We start from the raw sequence: 15,099 nt of genomic DNA on the forward strand, positions 1-15,099 counted from the left end.
AATGGGTTTTCAATTGATGGAAAATATAGCCATACATTTAGTGCAATCTCTATTGCACTAAATAAACTGCAGGAGTTGTAAAAACTGCAGCAGATGTGGAAAAGATATTATAGTAACACAGAGATTTTATCTCATTTGCAATATACAGTTCTGCCAGATAATCTGCAACATCTCTTTTTCTGAATGGTATGATGCATTGTAGTTTTCTACTAAACAGTTGCCAAGATAATTCTAACAGGAAGCCAGCAGAACAATGTTATGGCTAGTAGTATGGTAGAATTGTAAGTAAGGTAGAACTGTGACTAATACAACACTTGGAAGAAAGCTTTTTTTTTTTTTTTCCTCTCAAGTAGTGGGCTGGTACTTCTGTAGTCAGGCTCTAGCACTGATTATGTTGACTGTTCTACCCATTTATAAAGTGGAGGCAGGGATGGGAATACTAGAAAACTCAACAAAAGTTTCCTAGTGTCTGACCTTTTCCTACCTGGCAGTATTTAATTATAGATCACTCACCCTTGTCTTTAGATATTTCTGGAGGCCTAGTGCAGGTTCTCAACTAGACTTCAGTTCATGCTCTGCAGCTCCAGTTTAGAAACTATTGGTGTTCTGATAAGTATAACATTTTTTTTCTCTCATTGACATGTCTAATGTTTGCTTACCCTACAAATTTTATCAGTTAGTGTCTCTTGAGAGTATACCACTGCTGTGCAGATCATGGTGGCTGCACTAAAACAAACAGACAAATGTTCTGGTTTCTACCTGCAGACCAGAGCCCCTATATCATGATTCGAAAATTAAGAAAGGCTGTTGTGTCTTTCAAAGGTATTTTCTTCACTCTTGGATTGCTACATGTCATAAATCTGGATTGCCTATGCAAATAGTTTAGTTATTACTAAACTGGGACCACTACTCACTCAAAAAATAATCCTAGAGTAGTTTCTATATAAAAATATTTTCTACCTAAATATGCAATCTTGTAGTCTTGAGCAGAAAGCTAAGGGAAACCGTAATCTGCTGTTAGGGGGACTGTATGAAACCAGGCTGAAATGGGATGTTTCTTGGAAATTTCTAATGTTCTGTTCTAGTGCTTTGAGGATTCAAGGATCAAGCCAGTTCCCAGCAAAACTTCAGAACTGTCACTGGTTCCTTTACCAGTTTCTCTCCAAGTCTTCAGGTAATGGACTCAGGTAATATTTATATGCAGAATTGCTGCATTTTATTAACAATTAGTTATGAGATGGTATAATAAAAATTCATTACCTCTGAGCTTTATTAAGCTAAGTAAGCTTTATTAAGCCTGGACTATAGTAAATTTTTAGCCTTCAGTCAAAATAATTAATTTTGTCCAAAAAATCAGGATATTTCTATTCACCTTCTCTCAAAAAATATTTGTCTGAACACAAGATATCTAATTATAATGAAATGCTAATATTATTATGTTTGCTTTATTTTTCTCTCCAGAGTTTATTTTAATGAAGATGACTATTATCCCATACAACTTTTTCCCACAGTTTTCATTTAGTTGGCATTGTCAGATTTCTACTATGGAGATCAAAGGAAGGTAACTGCTGTAGTCTCCTCCATAAAATTCTCATCATTGTCTCATTTCTTGGAAACTTTTGCTAAAAGCTTTATGATAAAGTGACAGATTTTATAAGTGAAAAATATCTCAAGTAGATTTGAAAGAAATTATTTATGGCATCTTTGAATGGTAAATTTATTATCAAACCAGTTGATACAGGTTGCATATTGCTGTCCTCCTTGGTTCCTCATTTCTTCTAAAATTACTGAACTACTGATTTTTTTCATGACAGCAGAAATGCTATAGAATGCACTGCAGGCATTTGAACTTCATCCAGCAGAGCATACCTGACCATGTTTAAGCAATGAAAAAAAAAGTGATCCTTTGCAGGATATGTATAGGGTAATTAAAACAAGATATGGAATCATAGAATCATAAAGATTGGAAAAGACCTATAACATCATCAAGTACAACCATTAACCTAGCACAGTCAAGTCCACCACTAAACCAGATCCCTAAGCACCACCTCTGTGAATCTTTTAAATACCTCCAGGGATGGTGACTCAACCACTTCCCTGGGCAGCCTGTTCCAGTGCTTGTTAACCCTTTTGGTGAAGAAATTTTTCCTAATGTCCAATCTAAACTGCCTGTGGTGCAACTTGAGGTCATTTCCTCTTATCCTATCACTTGTTACTTGGGAAAAGAGACCAACACCTACTTTGCTACAACCTCCTTTAAGGCAGTTGTAGAGAGCGATAAGTCTCCCCTCAACCTGCTTTGCTGCAGGCTAAACAATTCCAGTTCCCCTGCCACTCCTCGTAAGACTTGTTCTCTAGACCCTTCACCTGCTTTGTTGCCCTTCTCTGGACATGCTCCAGAACCTCAATGTCTTTCTTGTAGTGAGGGGCCCAAAAATGAACACAGTAATCGAGGTGTGGCCTCACCAGTGCCAAGTACAGGGCGATGATCATTTCCTTAGTCCTGCTGGCCACGCTATTTCTGATACGAGCCAGGATGCTATTGGCCTTCTTGGCCACCTGGGCACACTGATGGCTCGTATTCAGCCAGCTATCAACCTATACCTCCAGGTCCTTTTCTGCTGGGCAGATTTCCAGCCACTCTTCCCCAAGCCTCTAGTGCTGCATGGGGTTGTTGTGAGCAGCACTTGGCCTTGGCCCATCGACCCAGCCTGTCCAGATCCCTCTGTAGACCCTTCCTATCCTCAAGCAGATCAAAACTCCTGCCCAACTTGGTGCCATCTGCAATCTCACTGAGGGTACTCTTGATCCCCTCATCCAGATTAAAGAGAACTGGCCCCAGTACTGAGCCCTGGGGAACACCACTTGTGACCAGCCACCGACTGGATTTAACTCCATTCACCACAAATCTTTGGGCCCGGCCATCCAGTCAGTTTTTTATCCAGTGAAGAGTACACCCATCCAAGACATGAGCAGCCAGTTTCATCAGGAGAATGCTGTGGGAAATGGTGTCAGAAGCTTTACCAAAGTCCAGGTAGACAACATCCACAGCCTTTCCCTCATCCACTAAACAGGGCACCTTGTCATAGAAGGAGATAAGCTGAGTCAGGCAAGACCTGCTTTTCATAAACCCATGCTGACTGGGCCTGATCACCTGGTTGTCCTGTACGTGCTGTGCAATGATACTCAATACGATCTGCTCCATGACCTTCCCTGGCACCGAGGTCAGACTGACAGGCCTGTAGTTCCCCAGATCTTCCTTCTGGCCCTTCTTGTAGATGGGCATCACATTGGTAACCTCCAGTCAACTGGGACTTCCCCAGTTAGCCAGGACTGCTGATAAATGGTTGAAAGTGCCTTGGTGAACACTTCCACCAGCTCCCTCAGTACCCTTGGGTGGATCCCATCCAAGGGATGGGATTGGACTTGTGTGTTTCTAAGTGGTGTGGCATCTCACTAACCATTTTCCCATGGATTATGGGGGCTTCATTTTGCTCACTGTCTCTGCCTTCCAGCTCAGGGGGCTGGGTACCCGGAGAACAACTGGTCTTACTGTGAAAGACTGAGTCAAAGAAGGCATTAAGTACCTCAGCCTTTTCTTCAACCTCTGTCACTATATTTCCCCCTGCATCCAATAAAGGATGGAGATTTTCCTTAGCCTTCCTTTTGTTGTTAATGTATTTATAGAAACATTTTTAATTGTCTTTTACAACAGTAGCCAGGTTAAGTTCTAGTTGGGCTTTGACCCTTCTGATTTTATCCCTGCATAACCTTTGTAGTCCTCTGGAGTTGCCTGCCCCTTCTTCCAAAGGTCATACATAAACTCTCCTTTTTTTCCTGAGTTCCAGCCAAAGCTCTCTGTTCAGCCAGGCTAGTCTTCTTCCCCACCAGCTCCTCTTTTGGCACATGGGGACAGACTGCTCCTGTACCTTTAGGATTTCCTTCTTGAAGAATGCCCAGCCTTCCTAGAATCCTTTTCCCTTCAGCACTGTCTCTCAAGGGAATCTGTCAACCAGGCCCCTAAGCAGGCCAAAACCTGCCCTCCAAAAGTCCAAGGTAGCAAGCCTGCAAACCCCCCTCTTTACTTCTCCATGAATCAAGAACTCTATCGTTTTGTGATTGCTATGCCCAATGGCCTCCAGCCATCACATCACCCACAAGTCCTTCTCTGTTCACAAACAACATGTCCAGTGGGCTGCCTTCCTTAGTTGGTTCACTCACCAGCTGTATCAGGAAGTTCTCTTCCACACACTCCAGGAACCTCCTGGACTGTTTCCAGAGAGGTATTGTATTTCCAGCAAACCTCTGGTAAATTGAAGTCCCCCACAAGAACAAGGGCTAGCAATCATGAGACTTCTCCCGGCTGCTTATAAAATATTTCATCTGTTTCTTCATCCTGCTTGGGTGCCCTATAACAGACTCCCACCATATCTGCCTTGTTGATCTTTCTTCTGATTCTTACCCATAAACACTTGACACTTTCAACACCATCATCAAGCTCTAGACGATCAAAACGCTCCCTAACATGCAGAGATACTCCACTGCCTCTCCCTCCTTGCCCATTCCTTCTGAAGAGTTTATAGCCATCTATTGCAGCACTCCAGCTGTGTGAGTCATCCCACCATGTTTCCATGATTGCAACTATATCACAGTTTTCCAGTTGCACAATGGCTTCCAGCTCCTCCTGTTTGTTGCCCATGCTGCATGCATTGGTGTAGATGCACTACAGATGGGCTATGGATCCCGCCACCTTTTTTGGGGGACAAGCCCTAATACCTATGTGACTTTTCTCAGGCACTTCCATGGTTTCTAACATATCAATAACCTTTGTGTCTTTACTACATGGATCTCTGTCCTCTATGCCCACTGAGATCGCAGGCAGATCTTACTGTGTGCAAGGAATTTTTCTGCATTTTTATGAAAGAAAAAAAAATTGCTTTGATATTTAACTTGAGCCTCACCTCAATCCCTGGAAAAGTGATGGAGAAAATCCTCCTGGAAACCATTTCCAAACTACTTAAGGACAAGACAATGATCAAGAGTAGTCAACATTGATTTACAAAGGGGAAATCATGCTTAAACAACCTAATAGCCTTTTACAATTAGGTGACGAGTTTGGTGGGTGAGGGGAGAGCAGTGGATGTTGTTTACCTTGATTTTAGGAAGTCTTTAGACGCTGTCTCCCATAACATCCTTGTAGACAAGCTGACAAAGTAGGGACAAAATAAGTGGACAGCAAGGTGGATTGAGAACTGGTTGAAGGGCTGGGCCCATGCAAAATGTTGTGGTCAGTGGCACAAAGTACAGTTGGAGGCAGGTTGCTAGCAGTGTACCCCAGGGGTTGATACTGGGTCCAGTCCTGTTTAACATCTTCATTAATGATCTGAATGATAAGGCAGAGTGAGAAGCTCAGCAGTGTTGCAGATAGTACAAAACAGTGAGGAGTGGGTGATGGAACAGATGGATGTGCTGCCATTCAGAGGGACCTCACAGGCTGGAGAACTGGGCAGAGAGGAACCTCATGAAGTTCAACAAGGGGAAGTACAATGTCCTGCACCTGGGGAGGAATGACCCCATGCACCAATACATGCTGGGAGCCCACTGGCTGTAAAGCAGCTCTGCACAGAGGGGCGTTGGCATCCTTTGTGGACTACAAGCTGCCCATGAGCCAGCAATGAACCCTCACATTGAAGGCGGCCATCCGTGTTCTGGGCTGCATACAGCATAGCTTTGCCAGAAGGTTGAGGGAGGTGATCCTTCATCTCTCGTCAGTACTGGTGAGACACATCTGGAGCGCTGTGTCCAGTTCTGGGCTCCCCAGTACAAGCGAGACATGGACTCACTGGAGCAATTCTAGCACAGGCCAACAAGGATGATGAGGGGATTGGAGCATCTCTCCTATGAGGAGAGGCTGAGAGAGCTGGGACTCTTCATCATGGAAGAGGCTCAGGAGTGATCTCATCAATGTGTACACATACCTGACAGGAGGGAGTTAAGAAGAGGGAGACATTCTTCTCAGTAGTGCCTACAGACAGGACAAGGGAAAATGGGCACAAATTAAAACATGTTTTATGGGTTGCTCAGTTTTGATACTCTCTGTTGGGCTGAACCACATATCCACTTCCCCCATGCTGTTCCAGTTAGCTCAGGAAGACATTACTCTCCACTAGTCATCTCAAGAAAGACTGTTTATACAACCTAATGACATACTAGTACAGTCATGTATCTAAAACAACATCTAAACCCTCCAGTCCCCCTTGTGTTGAGATAAGTTCAGCTTTTTTAATAATAATTGGTGGTCATTCTTTATAGTGTCCCTGAGATAATTATTATTTTGGTCATCTCTAAGCCTTCTTCCATTGTTGGGATGTGTTGGTTGATTACAGTGGTTCATGATTAGAGCAACTAAGCAGTAAGGAAGAATAGTCATCCACTGAGCAAAATATCAGGACTTGAAGATAGATAACTTAATTAAGATTCAAGTGAAATAAATTCAACCTACAGATATATATCTTGAAAGCTGCAGCTGCAAGCTGTCATTTATTGGCCTCCTTTCCTGTGTCATTTTGCTGCTCTTCTGCCAGATCTCTTTTGTTGTATTCTGAGCAGTTTACTCTCTTTAGTAGTTTATTTTAAATTTTTATCTTATTTTTGTTTACTTTTAAAAGTTCTTAATGAAGTCTGAACTCCTATGGTTTTGTATATTCCAAATTAGGAAAAATATTCTATTTGAAAATATGCAACAAGATGTATTTTAGACATGGGATATGGGGATGTTTAAAACAGTAAGCATTACTAATATTTCCCCAAAATGGACTGTTTCACTGGCTGATTATTAGATTCTATAAGTTTACATCAACTTTTGTTTGATTGCAAACAGAATCAAATTAATTGAATTTGTTCAATTCCTGATCTATGACCATGAAGAAAAAGCTTCAGTTTAGACCTTGCTTGGTTTTTTTAAAGGGTGGGCAAGGAGCGGGGAGAGAGAGAGACAGAGAATAAAGACGGAGATATAAAATAACTTATTCAACACAACATTTATAGATATACTCCCACACACTTGTATGAAAACTCAACTGAAAGCAAGCTGGTTTGTCACATTTCTAAACCAAATCAGAACTAATAAAAACTTTTTGTAGTAAAATATTCAGTTGAGGACATGAAGAAAAAAAATAATGGAATTGTAAAGGCATGACTTTATTAACTGTAAGAATTTCTTTTCCAGTTTAACTTGCTAATATAAAAATAATATTTTTAATCTGCTTGTTATGATCTTCTCTGTATTGTAAGGATTTCCTGTTATCAGATGTAGATTTTTTGTTGTTAAATAATTAAAAAAAAAATCCCTTGTTGATTTGCATTTCCTTCTAGAAATCAGTTTTATTGCTCCTGAGTGCTGACAGAACTGATGGAGACCATCAGTGCATTTTAATTTTGTTAATTTTGAGGTACGGGACCACTGAAGGCTCTTTAAGGCTTCCTTGCTGAACTGCTAGCTATATCTGGGTCTGATAAAGACAAATTCTCAGGAAAATCCTCAGCTGCAGTATAGCAAAACACTAAAACTCAACAACCAACTTCGTAGAAAAAGTCAAGATGTAAACTATGAATTTCAAAGAAATATGTGACTAAAATAGCATTTAAATGTGTGTTATAAAATTACATTTTTTGACAAAAAGAGATAAAGCTGGTAATAAGTTAGCATAAGATTGTTTTTAAATTATTAACTCAGTGTTTCACTAATCCATATATGAAGGAGAGATTTTGAAATTTCAAAATTAAAAGGAAAGAGCAAGTTTTAAAAACTATTAAAAACATGGGGTTTAGGGAGTTTTTATTTCAAGTTTTCTCTGGAAAGTGGAAAAAAAAAGATCTTAGATCAACCATAACTGTAGATCAGCCTTGCTATACTATTTGACTTAAACCAAAAATATTTAGTTTTGATTTAGATAGCTTTAAGGTCTTCTGTTGATATTTAAATAGAAATGTAAATTTAAAGCAAAGTTCAGATTCTATGAACTGTTCTGGTACTCCCTTTTCCATTAAATAGAATGAATGAAATTCCACTCTTAAAAGTAAATATACCCCCTCTTTCATCCCCTCAAATTCTCAGATTTTCCAGGGTTTAACTTTGAGACAACCTGGAACTTGCCTGAAGCCAGAGATGGGGAAAACATTGTTTTTCCTGATAGGAATGGTAGAATTTTTTTGAAGTGATTTTTATTATTTCTAGACTCTAGCACTCTGTTTTTGTAAATAAGATTTACAGCAGTTTGAGGAAGAAAATAATTCTTTTCAACACTTGACAAAAGTTATGAAGCTTAGCTTTTCTTTCTTTTTCACTTTAAACTATGTGCTATAGGAAAAACTTACACAGCATAGAGAAATAAGTAATCTGTATTTTCTTTCCCAATGCAGCATTTTGAAATGAACCTCGTAGGAAACATGTATATGATCTCATAATAACTTTGTGATCATTGCACAAAACAGTAAAGCAATGAGTATTTTCAATAAGACCAGAAACCTTAATTGCTCTAAGGGTTTTTTTTCCGTTGCTATTGTGATTCTGAGAAAACTCTAAAGCAACAACTGAAGCAACTTCCTGCCATGGAAGCAATCCAAAAATCAAAACAAAAGCCTCCTACAGACTGGACATGACGTCCTGGATTGTTATCATTCAGCATTCATGTCTTAGTAAATTAGCAACCTTTCCTTGTTATAATGCCTAGAATGCTTCAGCTTCTTGTCTAAGGGCGAGAGAGCAGGTAAGTGTATTTGGGGGAAAAGTATTCAAATCTTTTAACTCACTGAAACTGCTTCCAGTTTTACAACAGAGAAAGTGGGTAAATGGTTTTGACATACTTAAAGCAGTCACTCGTGTTAAAAAGGCATCAGTACTCTTAGGGAAAAATGCACTGTGTCGCTCTGAGTATCTTCTCCTGATGAAAATTACTGACTTTATTTTCATTCCTCCTTTCTTTGGATAAGTCTTCTGGTCTGTGGGGATATGTCCTTTATTTATTTATTTATTTACATTTTAAAGGTCTCTGAGGCTTTGAAATTCGCACCCACAACTGCGAATCCTGACTGATGGAAACCTCTCACTCAGTACACAATCTCATTTCACACTTAACCGCTCTCACCAATCCTACTGATGTGTGAGAACTGTGAATTGAGACTTGTGAAGTGAAAGCTGTACAACTCGGGGGCTGCTCCAGACTCTGCAAATGAGAGCACTGACAGAGATTAGCAGGAGCATTGTCATGTTTCTGCTACTTCCTTTGTTTATAGCAAAGACTCCTGGACTCCTGAGTGGAGGTTTTCCTGCTGCTGATGGAATTCCTGAGGTCAGGCATAGGAATACAGTATGGCAAGGAAAGGGTGGGGAAAAAGCAAGTTGTTGCCACCTCTCCTAGTCCCTTCCAGGTCTTAACCACGTGTTCGCCTCATATTAGGCCATCTTCTTTTGCTGTTGGAGAAGCAATTTGGACCCATCCTGCTTACCCTTGGAGCAGCTGCATTCAGCCCTTGCCTCTGCCATTGAGAAATCTCAAGCCAGTTAGGAGGCAATTAAATGAGGAGACAGTAATAAGGCTGACATCATGGATGGGCGTTTTTTTATGTTACCGATTCTATGATAAACTGAGAATTATTTTGATTTATTTTTGTATGAGACATACCCATATTTTGGTGAAAAGATTTGCTTTCAGAAGAGTTATGTATTATTTGAGAAATAATTCCCAGAAGTCTACATCTATAAAGGAAACCTGCAGACATAAAGTCTAGTCATCTTCTCTGTTAAAACTCAGGTTTGAAAATGTCAAACTATACTCATATCTTTAGTCAAATACCCTCTGTAAATGGTAAGAGAAACATGGAAAATCATCTGGGTATTAGCAGAAATTTCAGAGAGAGATGTAAATCCGTCTTCAGAGAATTTAAAGCTAAACATATCATTTACTAAATCAAGTGACACTAGTCTGCTACTTTTTTTTCCCCTGTACCTACAGTACTGAAATGTTTTGGCACAGGTATAAATATTCTTCTCTTCTGCCTTGACACAGAACACTGGACTTGGGGCCAGCAGTGCTTGCAAATATGGTTGTCTAAATAATTGCAGAGCAGGGGGTAGAGGGCAAAATGTAAAAACTATACAAAAGCATTCTTGCACCCAGGCAAAAGAGAGTAGGAACAAAATTCAGAAAAGTGTGTTCATAATGTAGATTAAGCTTCATGTTATTCTTAGTAGAAAAAATAGTGGCAGCAGTGCAGGAAAAAACCTGGTATATTCTGTGGTTTCCAGAAATGATTTAGATGGTCCTTGAATTCAGCAAAGCCTGGAAACATTTTTAGCCAATGTGAGACATCTCCATGGGCCTTTCAGCTTAAAGAAGTCACTTTATACCACAGCAAATTAAAGAGATGGTGTTGATGAGCTATGGCAAGCAATTGAATTGCAAGGGTGTTTTCCAAAACACGGTGCTTAGAATCTATAGTGGCTGTTTCATATGTATGTGTCTACAGGATAAAGGTATTCCAACAAAATAAAATCTTTCTAATCTATCATGCTGGTCCTACTGCATTATATGCTGAAGATCTGAGATTTTGTTTGTTAGTTCTTTATTCTGCTCCTAGATACTGGCAACTGTTTGAAATTTCCTTTGTTAAATTGAAGGAATGTTTCATGAATTTTTTATTTTTTTCTGAAAGAGAAATTTTGTGGGTTTTTTTTCCTACCTTGCCTAGTCCAGGCCATACAGAACTGAAAAAGTATTTTAAAATGGGAAATAAATAACCACAGAGAAGCGTTCCATACAGTGTCAAAACACTGGCATATCAGATGCTGAGTTCAGTACTTTCTTGCTAGTATTTAAAAATAACTTTTTTTTTTTTTAATCTGTGGAATTAGATTCTGCATGTTCTTCCTACAAATGGATTTGAAGCAACAGGTGAATTCACTTCTCTCCAGATCTTTGATTCAAGATTAAAATCTTTATGTGGGAAAAATTATTAATTCTGGAAACCTCAAAGATAGTATTTTGTAAATGATCTTTCATTCAGGATAGGTCCTTTAAATTTGAAGCTGCAGTGAGTGCTTGGGTAGGTATTTTCTGGAGTGCTAACAAAATTCTGAGAGGAAAGGTAGTTATAACTTCCTTTTATAGCCTTCATTCCAGTTCAGCATTGTTTTGTTCACTTACAAATTCCATGTGGCTTGTGGGGAGGGGGGCATTATTCCCCCAGTAGGTTACAAATGCCTATGTAAAGAAGTGGCCAAACTTGTTTCTGCAACCTGTGTTGCTGCAGAAGATAAGAACTGTCTTGTCCTTCTCCATTTTTGTCTGGACGGTATTGTGATACACTATGGAGGTGTGTGTGTGCATACATAACCAAAATGAATGTATTTTAGTCCACGCTGAAATGAAGTATACTTCAATCATTGATATGCCTAATAGGTAGGAGTTTTAAGCAGGTGCAAATACACTTTCAAATTCATGCATTTCATTAATTAAAAATTTGAATAGTAGGAAAGCCTGGCTGGCTAGAGAGCAACTAATCCACTTCCCTAAACCTTAAATCTGTCTGCTCCTGTTCTGCTGATGAGCAAGAACCATAAACTTTGCTGATCTTTAGATCACAGTCTTGAGCATAAATGAAAAGTTTAATCAGAGTAAGTGTAAACTACTTTAGAGGAGTGTTTGTTAAAGTACTGAAAACTTGTAAATACAAAATTCTTCTGGTGGCATCCTGTAGTTCAGTCTGCCTTTTTTCCTACCAGTTTTTTTATGCCACATATGTATGGTGATGGAAAAAAAGAAATCCATTTTCTGTGTTATGAGAATACATACTGGGTTTCTCTGCTTGACTTTAAGTACCAGAAGAGCCATTTGGGTCTCATGTGAGCTTCATTAAAACCTCATGTAAAACAGAGAGAGTGATCATGTGGCTCTTTGCTGCCTTAATAGGAATAAGAAGGAAGACATTCTTTCCATGCTGATGAAAAATTGGTGGGACTAGAGGTAGATGATTTTGTTTGCTTGTTTTTAATAGGAACCCATGTGTGAGCCATTCCGGCATTAACTTGGGAAATAACTGCTGTGGGAATGAGGGACAGGATTTGCACCTTGGTCCCCCACATCAAAGGCTGCTGTCTGCAGTCAGCCACCAAATGAACAACTGAGTTTGCTGTGTTAATGTCCCCAAAATATCATGAGTTGTTAGTAGTCATTGACCTTCTTTGACTGTCCAACTGTTTTCATGAAGCGATCTTGTAGCATTCAAATTTTTAGTAGGTTCTGCAACACTTTACCTATCATCGATCCCTTTTACCACCTGGACAAAAACTGCTGGCTCAGTGGAATGGGGTGGAGCAAGGGGTTATTTCAGTGAGAAAGATCTGGAGACACTGAACTAAGAATAAGGTAGTAACAGGTTAGTTTGCAGGGCCTTTCCTTCACATTTAATTCCTTGACGTTCAGCTGCCTTTCTAAAGCTGGTAGGACCTGCAAGGGGCTGCAAGTCCTGATTAACCCTAGTTAAATACTGTTTTGAGGACCAAATAATGCAGAAGTCACTTGCACATTTTGTGCACTGGTGAAGTGCAAAGAATTGTCGGAGATTACAGACAGTAAAAGATTGCTTTGAGCATTCTCAGATCAAGCCGCTCTGGTTGGGTAAGGGTCAGGAGCTTAATTAATTTCTTCACTATTTAGATGGCTATTTAGATATTTACACATTTAAGAGTGTAAGCATGAGATTTACTTTTTGTGTTGCCCTGTTTTTTGTAATTTTTGTGTCTGTTTTGACAGGGCTTTCTGCCAAGGTCTAAGTGGCTGGAATATTCACTGAATTGAAAAATTGCTGTTAGTGTTTGTTTAACTGTGAAAGTATTTGTTGTAAACACCTGTGATAATCAGTTAACTGTGGCACTTCATGCCGTATCTGCTGAGATTAAGGACACAGTTTCCATTGGAAGGACCTTTCTTTTTAAAAAAAAACCACCAAACAACAGAACAAACCAGTGTAACTTCCTTTGTTTCCTCATATCTTTTCCCTTTAATTACTTTTATAGGAATTCCCAATGTCTTTCTTTTCAACACTGGATCTAGCATGAAATTTTGTTTGGTGAGGAGTTTTTGTGCATTTCTTTTGTTGTTTGATCCACTGCCCCCAAGTACTGTGTGTCCTGAGTCAGATCTGTTAGTGCAAGGTGTGAATTTCTGGCAGTATCTCAAGTAAATACTTCATGGAATCATCCGTTTGTTGTTCAACTGACAGCACCCGTATTTCCCACAAACCAAGAAGAAAATAAACACTTTCACAGAATTTTGCTGAAAAATCCTGAGATGGAGTAGATATTGGTTTTAAAGGCTGGGTTTTTTGTTTTAGCTGATTCAGGATTCTTGTCTTAGCTTACTTACTCGCACTTCAGAAATATTGCCTGCCAACTAGGTAAAAGCAGAATGGTTTGTCAAAAAATATGGAGGCACTGAAATGTAGATTTTGTCATTCCAGAAGGAGTTACAGGAGAAGTTTAAACTACAGCCACCCATTGAACAGCTGAGTTAAGGTGTATTCAGTAGTTTGAAGGTATGTATCACATGGATGTCATAACATTTTTGTGTGGCAAATGTTAGAGTTTATTTCTTGTTCATAGGGAAAGGCACCTGGTGGGTGCAGTACTGTACAGTATGATTGGCAAAGCCCTTAAAGAAAGTTATATCCAAAAATGAAGATGTGTTATTTTCAGATGCACCATTTATTAATACTTGTTTAAATAGACACTCATCAGAGAAGACCCAGTTGTTTGGTGAGAATAGTTCTCATAGCCTTCAGATGGAGTATGCAAGACAGAGCAGTAATGAGGAGCATATACCTTGACATTTTACTTAGCGTTGTTCTTAAAGTAGCCTTTGTCCAGTACCCTCTGGGACCATAGGTATGGGCAAGGTGCTTAGCAGGAAGAATTATTTATCAAGAGCATGAAGTAAAACTAGTGAGCCAACAAATGTTTTCAAGAATTGTCCAAGGGAGATCAGAGAATAAAGAAAATGTTGCTCGTGTTTTTTGTTTTTTTTTTAAGGAACTGTTTATTGTTGCACTGTATTGTGACCTATTGAGATGGTGTGTCTCTACATATCTGGCCTTCTTTGCTGGCTCAGTAGAAATGTTAATTTTCTCTTGTGTGCACACATACTGTCTCTCACAAAATGTCAAGGGGGATATTTGTACCTCCAAGATACCAGTCTGACTATTTTTCTGCTGAGTGGTTGGGGTTAGCAGTGTCTGGAAGTGGATTGTTGTGGAATGTATGTAAAGAGAATGATGATTTCTTTATGATGATTAAAAATAGAGTCCAACTAACTGTCTGTGCCTGCTTTGTTTGTTCCCCATACAAAACAATGAAGAAATTTTTTTTAAAGGCCTTGTAAAAGCATTAGCCTCTCTTCTGCACCAACCCCTGATGGCTTACCCTTCACTTACTCAATTGTTTGGGTTATGTTTACTAGTCATTATTGACCTCTTTGTTAACATAGCTACTGTTGACATCATTCCTTATCCAACAGAGATAAGCCCTTGTGTTCTGTTGCATCGTTACAGGGCAGCTCTCCAAGTCCAGATTGTTCATCTATATTTGAAATATTTATCTTTTGAGCTTTGTAATAAGACTTGTTTACATGGGGGAGGGAAGGAGAAAAATCCCTGTAAATGAATGCAGTAGTCTCAGTGTAAAAACAATAATTCAGTAAGATAATAAGGAGAATGTGTTTTCCAGCTGCTGTTTGTAGATCCCTGTTGCTAGGGTGCTTGATATCACAGAGTATAACCTTGTCCCATGGTTACAGTTTGCATATCTTTGCTTTTCTTGACAACGAGGTTAAAGACTATACCCTCATCACTTATCTGATTAGCATTGGCTCAGAAAATTAATGCTAAGAGAAATAAATCTTATCCAGCCCATGTAACCATCAGGATGTTGGATTTCATTAATGAATTGTTAAACCTGTGAATGACTCATTGGAGGGGAGGACATGAAAACCAGCCTTGCTTGAATTCTTTTTATTGATTAATTAAGGGAAACATGTCCTTCGATGT

General features: G+C 39.3%; 1 protein-coding gene across 1 annotated transcript in view; it reads left to right on the forward strand.

The window, feature by feature from the left end:
• Positions 1–13,532: 13,532 nt before the first annotated feature.
• Positions 13,533–15,099, forward strand: part of TPPP (tubulin polymerization promoting protein) — a 104,863-nt gene continuing 103,296 nt past the window's right edge. Inside the window, exon 1 of the mRNA XM_074830168.1 lies at positions 13,533–13,593. The gene's annotated coding sequence lies outside the window, so the exon portion shown is untranslated. The remainder of the gene's footprint in view (positions 13,594–15,099) is intronic.

Source organism: Strix aluco, chromosome 1, assembly GCF_031877795.1.
Source record: "Strix aluco isolate bStrAlu1 chromosome 1, bStrAlu1.hap1, whole genome shotgun sequence".
In the NCBI taxonomy this organism is placed as follows: domain Eukaryota; kingdom Metazoa; phylum Chordata; class Aves; order Strigiformes; family Strigidae; genus Strix; species Strix aluco.